Below are 11,827 nucleotides of genomic sequence, written 5' to 3' on the forward strand. Positions count from 1 at the left end.
GCTCAAGCAATCCTCCCACCTCAGGCTCCTGAGTAGCTGGGACTACAGGCACACACAACTACGCCTGGCTAATATTTTCTTCCTTCCTTCCTTCCTTCCTTCCTTCCTTCCTCCCTCCCTCCCTCCCTCCCTCCCTCCCTCCCTCCCTCCCTCCCTCCCTTCCTTCCTTCCTTCCTTCCTTCCTTCCTTCCTTCCTTCCTATCTTTCTTTCTTTTTTTTTTTTTTGACAGGGGTCTTCGTATGTTACCCAGGCTCATCTCAAACTTCTACACTTCAGAGATCCTCTCCCCACCTTGACCTCCCAAAGTGCTGGAATTACAGGCGTGAGCCATCGTGCCTGGCCCTAATTTTTCTTATCTCTGTTTGTGGTAACATCTTTTTCCAAGTTACCTACATATATTTTCTTTAGATATTAAATTTTAGTGATCCTTCACCTTATTAGATAGAACCATATGAAATGTCTATGTACATGGGTCAAAAATGGTCAAATATCAGCAATTTCCTATGATTTCCTTCTTAAAATTTCAGATTCTTTTGGTACTTCAGTAACCTCCTGTTTTCTGCACTTCTATTTCTCTGCTTGCAGTTGGTTCTGAAGTTCACAACCTATTAATCTTTCTGAAATACTCACCTTTGAGAACTCCAGTCTAAAGTTAACAAGACTTTTCCTTCACTTTTTGTTCACATCTTATACAATTGGCCCCTAAATCTACCTTTGCAGTCTTGGCCCTACTCATCTTCAGAGTTCTCTGTTCCAATCAAACTGGCATAAACATTATCTGTCTGTCCCCTCTTTATTTAGAGAACTCTCCTTCCTTACTTCAGAAATCCCTCTGCTTGTAGACTTACACAAACTTTAATCTCACACAGTCTAGTGACATGCCCGCTGTCCTTCACTTCACTTTTAAATATTCTTACTAATGAGACATCCTTCCACATACTGTTTAAATATCTTGAAAGTAAAAAATGATGTATTTTATTTCTTTATTAAGCAGAGCATACAGCCTTATCCATAGTAGGTGATCAAAATATGGTTGCTGCTGCTTATTATAATTTTTTTAAATGATCTGTCTGAGCTCTGGCCCAGAAACCTTCCTTTAAATCACCCTTCTGAACGTAACCCTCCTGCCCAGAGATGAGATGTCTTTTAAAGAAGTTTTCAGATCTGCTCTACTTCCTATCAACACTACTGCTATTTGTGAGATCATGCACTTGTACACCAATCTATCTTCAAGGCAGACTCTTAGATTTCATCAGAATGGAAACTGATGAAAGATTCAGAGATTTTTTTCACAGATTTTAAAATTCTTGGACTAGACTTGAATTTCTGTATATCTCTAGCAATAAAATATTGGAGAGATGTATAGCAATATATCTCAGAATCTACTAAATCCAAACAGCTCAGTGACTACAGTTAAACTGAGAAGCTTTGATTCATGAATCCTGTTTTCATGGGACCTCATAATCTGTTATCTGAATATCCAAGCAAGAAAATGACTCTTTGTCATCAAGTCATAATAGCCTTTTTTTTTTTTTTCCCCACTGTCTGCTTGATTTACTTTAACATACCCTTGGTCTTTGTCTTCTTATAGATAAATAAAAATGATTCTTATAAGCCCCACTGGTCCCCTAAGGTTCTCTATCCATGTTTCATCTGTGGTGCCATGTAATTGCCAAGATTCAATCCAAGCTGATTTAAAAACAAGCTAGGTTATGTTTTTAAATAACTCTCTTAAAAAAGAAACCCAAAATCATAAAGTTGTACTTCTTGAGAAATTCCTATTTTGTTGTGTATTTTCTTTTACTGAACCAAGCAAAAAGCAAAAAATATGCTGTTTTCACTTTAAAATACTTCTGCTATTCGTTTAAAAAGGTAAATGTAAGAAATAACTTCTGCAAAAGAGCATACTCTTTTCCGGTTCTTTAGGACATTTTTAAAGGCTATTTATTGAAAACGAGTCAACAGAATTAAACAAAGGTTTGTACCATTAAGCTCCAGTGAGAAAAGATTTAGTTCAGATGACTAAAAAAAATGTGAATATGGAATAAAGTATGTTAAATCTGCATGTTTAATTTTCAGACAAGACATACTTAGTTAAATTTTCTAAGTATGTGATATGATAGCATCCAAGGTCATTTGGTTTAAATTCACTTAGTTAAATTTTCTAAGTATGTGATATGATAGCATCCAAGGTCATTTGGTTTAAATTCATGATTAAGAAATAGATAACACAGTTATTTAAATGTACTGCATTCATTAATTATTGAGCCACATGACTGAGTTGCTATTTTAACTTTGGTTAAAGATTAGTTCTAGTTGTTCTTAAACTTTCTTTAACTTTTTTTTTTTTTTTACTTTGCAATTAAGTGCAAAGATTATACTTAAAGTTAATTTCTCTGCCAAATTAGAAAGGAAAGAAAATTGATGGCATTAAGCAGAACAATTTTCCTTAACTTAGTAATATTGATCTAAAAATAGGGCAAATGAAAGTAAAGATTCTGGTTTATTTGTGTTATTTTATTTTTGTTTTGCGTTCTTATCAATTATAGTCTTTGTTTCCCTGTCATTATCTTGGAATGGATTACAAAGTTTTCTTGCTAAGTACTTTTTTCCCTGATTTGTATTCAATGAAATATTAGTTTTAAAAATTTGCCCAATCAGTAGAAATTCACATTTCCTTTAATTCTTTCCTAAGTACTGGCATTTTTGAACTAAGTGGATTTAATGATAATTTTCAACTAAATATTATAATTCATTTCTCAAAATGAAAATAATTATATTTTAATTTTGTATTAATATTGCAAGTTACACCCCAAATTATTTATTGAATAGCTACTATGTGGAAATGATTTAATAATTCCAATAGTACTATGTAAGAAATCCATGTTTAATCTCTGGATATTTTGATTTTGTTTATATAAGCATAGTAGGCAGCCACTAAGATGGCTCCAATGACCCCTGACTTTTTGTGTTTGCACTCTTGTATAGTTGCCTCCCCCAGTTGTATCAGAGTTGGTCTGTATAAAAACAGAATATGGCAGAAGTATGGTATTGTATAATAAAGAACTTCTCTGGCCTTTATCTCTGGTTCCTTGGAAGGAAGTTCTAAACCCTTGGAAATTCCCAAGTGATTGGAGTGCCTGCCATTCATTCAGACCACACCGGAGCCTACACTCACAAGGTATCTCATGGTAGGCTCCTAGATAGGTTCATGATGAGGGATGACTATGCCAGAAAAACCAACCATGTGATTAGAGAGTTGGGACTATAAGTCATACAATATCAATCTGAACTCCTGGGAGGAAAAGGAAGGTTGAGATGTAATTTAGTCACTAATGATTCAATCAACCAAACCTTTATAATGAAACCCTAGTAATTAAAACCCTGGAGACCAAGAAAACTCAGGTGAGCTTGCTGGTTAGGGATACACAATGATGTGCTGTAGAGTGACATGTCCTGAGGACTTGGGAGCTTTGCATTTTGGACTCTTCCACATGTTGCCCTATCTGTCTCTTCATTTGATTGATTCCAAGTTGTATTTTTTATAATAAAACTGTGATCACAAGTAAAGTGCTGTCCTGAGCTCTGCGAGTCCTTCTAGCAAATAACTGAACTTGAGGAAATAGTGAGAACCCACAAATTGGTAGGCGGTTGATCAGAGGTACAGATGGCCTGGGATTCCCTGAAGCTTACAGCTGGTATCTGAAGTTGAGGACAGCCTTGTAAAAGACTCTGCCCTTAACCTGTGAAATTCAACCAAACTCAAGGAAGTTAGAGTCAGAATTGTATGGTGTATGATATGTCACTTCTAAGAGTAGTTTATAAAAGACATGGTGGCTTCCCACTGTGGATGAAATTCGCTGCAATGATGTAATGGTCCTAGGTTCCATTGGTGATAAACTAGGACCTCCATCCAGCAGCCATGTAAGTGAACCTTCTGTGAAATCGGATCCTCTAGCCTCAGTGAAGCCCCCTAGGTGACTGCAGCCCTGACTGGCATTTAAATTGTAATTCCATTTGAGACCCTGAGCTGAAACTATCTAGCTAACCCATTACCAGATACTGACTCACAGAAACTAGTAATAGCTGGTGCCTCATGCCTATAATCCCAGCACTTTGGGAGGCCAAGGTGAGCAGATCACAAGGTAAGGAGTTAGAGACCAGCTTGGCCAACACAGTGAAACCCCGTCTCTACTAAAAATACAAAAAATTAGCCGGGTGTGGTGGCGGGCTCCTGTAATCCCAGCTGCTCGAGAGGCTGAGGCAGGAGAATCACTTGAACCCGGGAGGTGGAGGTTGCAGTGAGCCAAGATCACGCCATTGCACTACAGCCCGGGTGACAGTGCGAGACTCCTCCTCAAAAAAAAAAAGAGGAAACTAGTAATACCAAATGTTTGTTATTTATAGCCACTATGTTTGGGGTAATATGTTGTGCAAAAATAAATAAATAATGAACTAGGGAAATGGAAGCTATTAGCATTTGGTTTTAAGATTCAGATCTCTTGTTTTCCAGTTAATCTCAAAGAATAATGTATAACTGCCCCTTCTCTGTCATGGTTTTTCTTATGTGTGGATCTCTGAAAAATTTGCATATCTCCCCATTAAAAGGTGAGGTTACCCCTCTTGACTCTAGGATAGGCTAAACCAACCAAATCCGAGTAGTTTATCACACAAAAGTCTATTTCTTAACCACATAGTAGTTATATTGGCTCAGTGACCCAAGTCTCTTTCATTTTTTGACATTCACACATGGGAGAAAGTGAGGAGGGTCTCATATGGGGTCTTATTCCCGGGTTGGAAATTATGTACACCACTTCTGCCCACATCCTTTAGCCAAACTCGGTCACACTGCACCAACATAACTTCAAGGGATGCGATGAAATGTGTTTTCTCTACCAGACCAAGAAGAGAAAATGGAATTTGTGACAATCAGAAGTCTCTGTCAAAAAGTAGAGCTCTGTTTTCTTTGGAGCATACTGGATTTGTCAGGAGTATCAAAAAGTATAAACAACAATATCCAATATACATAAAGGAGTCTTCATAATTAGCAGAACATGAGCCGAAGTAACAGTAGCATCTCTATGAGATGGCATTCGTGGTGTATAATGACTTAGCTTCTATACTGATGAAAATCCTGTGCCCTTTACACTGTCACAAAACTAATACAACCAAATGTGGGTTTCTCTGTTTCACGCACTAGCATGTTTTATGTTCTATCACACTAGGAACAGTTACAATATTTATATATGACTTGATTGTGTGGGGTGGGTTGAAGGCTATTAAAACTGATGATGAGTGGAGAAAGGTCATTTTCATATGCATTGAAGACACACATTCTTAGGTCATAGGCTTTGACGTGGGTTGCTTCCAAGATGGGCCAGTTGTGCCTAACTTCTTCAGCTCCTCTCATCTGCAGCTATTACCTTTATTAAACCTTCAGGCTTTGCTCAGCTCAGATACTGAGCCAGTCCTCGCCATGGCAGTCTGCATTCCAATAGGCTCAGGTACATTACTGTATAGTAGCAGGTTATAATTAAATTTTGCTGCCTAAACACGTGTGTGTCTCTCACCTACAACCTTCCTCTCCAATCTGCTCCCCTGCTACGACACACACGTACACACACACATACACACACACACAACCCTTCCATATGCACCCTGCTTATATGTCTGAGCTTCTGCTTAATCGTCTGTCCATTTCCCACTCTGGGTTGAAGCCCTGGGCTGAAATCTAACTTACTACACTTAGAACCTACTATCCATCTTTGCTCTTGTTAAAGCAAGTCTCCCTATCCCTGTAAGAGCTTTAATTTGAAGTCTCCCTATCCCTGTAAGAGCTTTAATTTGAACTAAAGTAGTAGAGAAGCCTACAATATTCATATTCCCACTGTCTCTAGACCTGCATATGATTGAATTCTTGCCCTGGCTGGCAGCTGCTGAAGTTACAGCGTGCTTCAGAGCCAGGCTGCCATGGATATGACATAGCACTGTAATTGGTTTTATTCAAAAGTCTTTGAAAGGCAAGGCTAGCTAGAGACAAAAGAGAAACTTAAAAGGACTGAATATTTATCTTTGAAAATGGAATATTTTAAGTAATCTTTGTTATTTGTGAGATTTCAGAAGTCACCATAATACTGTACTTTTGCATCCATAGATGATATTGCTATAATAAAATGAAGAATATAGAAATCAATGTGAACATAAAAAATAAATTATGTTTGAAGAGAGAAAGACAACATATAATAATATAAAACAACTTAAATCATTCTCTTTGTGTACTCATTATTTTGTCTCCAGGAAGCCAGAAGAATATATATATATATATATATATATATACATATATATATATATGTAATGTGTATATATATACACACACACACATATATATAATCCAAGGTATTTGAGACTCACACAGAACCTAGACATTTAAACTCAAACTTGGGATAAAAGTCCATTTTGTGTGTCCTTAGAATACACCCTAAAGAAAAGCAGGATTATCCAAGAATACAGATTCTCCTTTTCCTAAAAACTTATCTGCAGAGCTATCTAGATTTTTAACAATAATAAAAAAATTGAGGTTTTATCATGTTTTATGACCTTCACGAAACATGAAAACTAGGTGAGGATGGAGGTGGCAACTGGAAAAAATATGCACTAACAAGCACACTAATTGCCCTCTTTTAAATCTTCATTCATCCAGACTTTCCAAGTCTGGAAACTCTCAGCATCTTTTCCTGAGCTATGCTTTTCATCAGTGAATAGATTACAGAAGAGACTTTTAAAATAAAATAAAATAGCCTCACATGTTCTGACCTCTTCTGTAAGGGGCTCTGAAAATATGCTTTAAAAAATAGGCATGCAATATTTTTCTTTCTTTTCTCTTTGGAAGAAGAAAACAGGGGGCAGAAGTTTCCACTGTCCTTTTATTCTAAGCGCTGTGTTCTATCTGCCAACCATGCTTAGTAAAGAAAAAAGCCTGATTACAAAATCAGTTCCAAACCCTCTTCTTACTATGAGAGTTCATATGAATCATTGAACTGAAGACTTGGGCAGGACCCCAGCTGCTTATAGGCAGTAACTCTTCCAGTAGAGATAAAAAGAAAGCTGACACAGAAAAACTCAGACAGAAGCAATTTTAACCCTTTCCTCTCTGGAAGTAACCATTGAGCCAATTCTGTCTTCATGTTAAAACTAGGTGGGAAGCTTTTCTCCCAAAAGGGACATATAGAAAATACATTTTTTATTGTAAGCATCAAGTCTGGATTAAAATTCTAACATTTATATGTGACTTGCCATTTTAGAGGCCTTTTTTTAGGCACATGATATTGTTTTTCAGCATTTGCTGGCCATTTTACATGAGAAATGTTCAACATTATGTACCTAACCCCCATCCCCACCATCACTCAAGGACTTGAGTGGAAACTATGGAGTAAAATTCTTCATTCACAAACTTTTGAGCACACATCACGTGTCTAACACTATTCTAGGTTCTAGGAACAAAAAGCTGAACAAGAGGGATGAGGGAAACTTAGTTTTTGCCTTAATGATGTATAGGATTTTTGTGTCTTTTCTATCGATTTAATATTTAGTTCCCGTGATGCAAGCCCTGAGAGGTAGTTTCCCTACTCTAAAGAGTATTCCCTTCTTTTCCTAAAGAAATCCAGAGTGCACGTTTTTTAATAAGACATTGAGACAACGTCACCTTCCCCTGAGGTGTCCCAGCTCTGAATGAGCGTGCAAGGTAAGAATAGGAGTCAGGAGGAGGTAGATGGGATTTTAGCTTCTAAAAGGATGCAAAACATTTCCACTGCCCAAAATAGAATAAGGTTCTGAGAAACAATTGCCCTGTTTCCCAGATGTGCATATGGCCAGTAGATAGAATGGCAGGACTGACTGTAAATGATCCCTTCATCTCACGCTGCCCTATACCCTTTGAAGCGGTAGCCTTTATAGCACATTACACACTCCCTTACTTGCCTTCTACCTATATACTTCCACTATATACACCTTATATTCCCTTCCTTTCTGAAAAAAGGATGCTGAATTTCCCTGCAGTCCATGTACCACCTGGAAGGCACAATTAGGAATAAGCTGTATTTCAGCACTGTTCTGTTAGGAAAGCTGTTTAGTTTTCCAGAATATCAGGATTTAGCTGCTCTAGGTGGGAATGGGATTATATTGGTACTTCTCACTAATTATACCAATAAGGTTTTATTTTGGTTTTTTGTATTTTGTGTTAACTCAGGACATCATGAAGTCAATTTAAAAAATTTGGTAATAAAACTGAACATGGTTCTTTAATTCAACAAATATTTATTGAGCATCTACTAAATGCCAATCACTTTTCTGGAAAAAAAAAAAGACAAAGCAAAACAAACAGACGAAAATCCTCTCTCGGGAAGAGTTTAAATGTGTGAAACATGCACACATACACACAGAAACACACACACATACTTCTACACACATTGCCAGCACAGGCAGCATGGCTGTTATGTTAACTATATAATGCGCTGGTGAACTAAAGAACATCTTTTGAAATGATCAGACTAACCTTTTACATAATAAAGTTTGGACTAGCATACGGACTATCATATGAACATTAAACAAGCAGTGCTCAATACATTGGAATTTCTTCCCTTACCTGCCACCCTCTGTTTTCATGTTTCAGTTTTCCCATAAGTAATGCCAACCAAAACCAACACTGAGAAATTTAAAGGTAATCAGTAACTTTTCTCAGTTACTTAAAGTGCACAATAATTCAGCTGCCCAATTTCTCTCAAATCTTTTCACATAAATGCCTTTTCCCATAATCCTCTTCTTATTATGACCCTTCCCTTATTTAGTCAACTTGCAATTTCTCCTCGGAAATTTTGACCTCTCCTCACTGCATTCCTTGAGCTCCAGCCACTCCTCCCTCTAGTCACTAATATCAAAGTTGTCACTTCCTGTGATGCTATATAGAGTCTACAATTTTTCTAAAGTGCTGGTTCCCCAAACAGCAGCAAAAACGATCCTGTCTTTGTTAATTCCATGAAATGACCACTGTGCAAAATAAACGTTTTTTTTTTTTCTATTTGGATTATAGAGTCTGTTATTAAATCTCAATGTGTCATTGCACTTTAACACTACAAATAGGAGAAATTTTAGTAAAGTCATGAACATTAGGTTACTGTGAGCATCTTGTTTCTTTCATGATGCTGATAAAATTTGCAATGTGCTTGTTTATTATTTGTCTTGCACTAAATTGGAAGGTCTACTGTGGCAGAGCCTATTTGCTTTGCTTTGTTTGGTTTTGTTTTATTTTAATTCAACAATATGAGCTCAGAGCCTAACACACCTGAACGAACGAATGAATGAATGAATGAATGAATGAATGAATGAATGACACAAACTAAAGATTGATCCCGGGAACCAAGAACTGGTTTTGCAACTAGCTAACCAGCCACAAACCCAAAATTAATCAAGCATCTACTGTACCTCACACAGCGTGTGGGACAACTGCATTTTGTCTGTCTCTAGAAACATATATCTGCTTTTCAAACTGTCAGTACTGCTTTTCTTCAGATTAAAGGAGACATGCAGGAGTAGAGAGACAGTAACTACACTCTACATGTTCAAACTTGATGTTGTGTTATTTTAGTGTTTGCATAATAAAATCGGCCTAAGAGTGAATTATGTCAAATATGTGTGATTGGTATTTTGCCTGCAGTAGTCCCAGAAATCTTAGAATCTTCAAACCCTTGAGAGCCAAAGACAGACACACAGTGCCAATCACTGGGTTATAGAGAGGGAAGGTTTTCCCATTTCATAGGAAAAGCAGCAGGCCTGAAGTGAACTGATTTGCCCACAGTCACGGAGTAGATCAGTGAAAACACCAAGTTAACACAAGTTGAGCAAAAAAAAAAAAGTACTTTTTGTCAAAGAAGCCTATGTTATTTCCACACACTATTTTCACACTTTTAATTTCTATTTGAATGTTTACATCAGATCAACTAAAGCTGAATGACAGGGCAAACAGATTTGGCATTGAGTACCACCCACAGAATCAAATGCTGTTTAGTAAAAAATGGTCTGAGCTTGATCAACCTTGGTTTAATAGTATTAAAATTCAAAATTTTCTGTACAGAAACAGAAGAGAATCAGTTGAAATAAAAATAATGTTAATTTTTTTAATTTTTGCAGAACAGGTGTTCTCAATCTTAGATCCACGAACTCCTGGAATGATTGGATGAACCTGCAAAGTTTGTATCCCTCAAGTCCCTAGAACTGAAAACAAAATTTGGATGAACATGCAGACATGCAGTTTACTATAAAGGAGCTAATAGCCTTGATAAAATTGTCACAGAGGTTAACACTACATAAAAATAGCCATTAATTTCTGCCATAAAAATTAATAACCAGGTTATCACAATAAGGTCTATTCAGAAATTTTTAAATGTTTATTTTGTTTAGAAATACGAGGAAAGTATTAGGTGTATAAATATTGGCAAGGCAAGTATAGAGTCAAAGGATCATATAATTATAAATTGTGTTACTGCCATGCTGACCTAGGGGATCACGTAGAATTACAGAACAGTAACCTTTCCTCTCCCCCAAAAAAGTCACCACCCCAAATTTGCAGACACCCTCCACTGTCACTGTTGCTTGATATGTCAAAGAGTGAGTCCTTCTCCCCACTCCCCGTGATGGTTGTACTGGCGTCCACTAACTGCTGATGCTTCCTTTATGACATCTCACTTGGGGTTGATGGCTCAGCCCCAGGTGGCCCTCCCATGTCCCCATATTGGATGAATAGATTTGGATTTTAGCAGAACTTAGACTGTAGATACCAAGGGGACAGGAGGAGTAGTGTTGCCATCTTCAGCATATCCTTAGAGCAGCAGTAAAAATGGTAAGCACATGATATGATTTGGCTATGTCCCCACTGAAATCTCATCTTAAATTCCCACATGTTGTGGGAGGGGTCCAGTAGGAGGTAATTGAATCATGAGGGGAGGTCTTTCCCATGCTGTTCTCATAATAGTGAATAAGTCTCATGAGATCTGATGACTTTATAGGGTGGAGTTTCCCTGCACAAGTTCTCTCTTTGCCTGCTGCCATTGTCCATATAATTATCAGCATTTTGTTCAAAATAAGTCATCAAATTTCTAGGGAGTTCCAAACTTTCCCACATTTCCTATCTTCTTCTAAGCCCTCCAAACTCTTCCAATCTCTGCCTGTTACCCAGTTCCAAAGTTGCTTCAACATTTTCAGGTATCTTTTCACCAGTGCTCCACTCTACTGATACCAATTCACTGTATTGGTCCGTTTTCATGCTGCTGATAAAGACATACCTGAGACTAGGTAATTCATACAGGAAAAAGGGTTTGTTGGATGTACAGTTCCACGTGGCTGGGGAAGCCTCACAATCACAGTGAAAGACAAGAAAGTGCAAGTTACATCTTACTTGGATGGCAGCAGGCAAAGAGAGAACTTGTTATGTTTTAGCAAAGAGACTGGCAGCATTTTTGGCCCTGCCCTGGAGATTTGTGTAACTCTGAACTTGAGAGACGATTTAGGGTATCTGGTGGAAGAAATTTCTAGGCAGCACAGCATTCAAGAGGTGACTTGGGTGTGTTAAAGTCATTCATTTTAAAAGGGAAACAGAGCATAAGAGTTTGAAAAATTTGCAGCCTGACAATGTGATAGAAAAGAAAATCCCATTTTCTGAGGAGAAATCCAAGCCAGCTGCAGAAATTTGCATATGTAATGAGCCAAATTTTAATCCCCAAGACAATGGGGAAAATGTCTCCAGGACATGTTAGAGATCTTCATGGCAGCCCCTCC

This window comes from Macaca fascicularis, chromosome 17, assembly GCF_037993035.2.
Source record: "Macaca fascicularis isolate 582-1 chromosome 17, T2T-MFA8v1.1".
Classification (NCBI taxonomy): domain Eukaryota; kingdom Metazoa; phylum Chordata; class Mammalia; order Primates; family Cercopithecidae; genus Macaca; species Macaca fascicularis.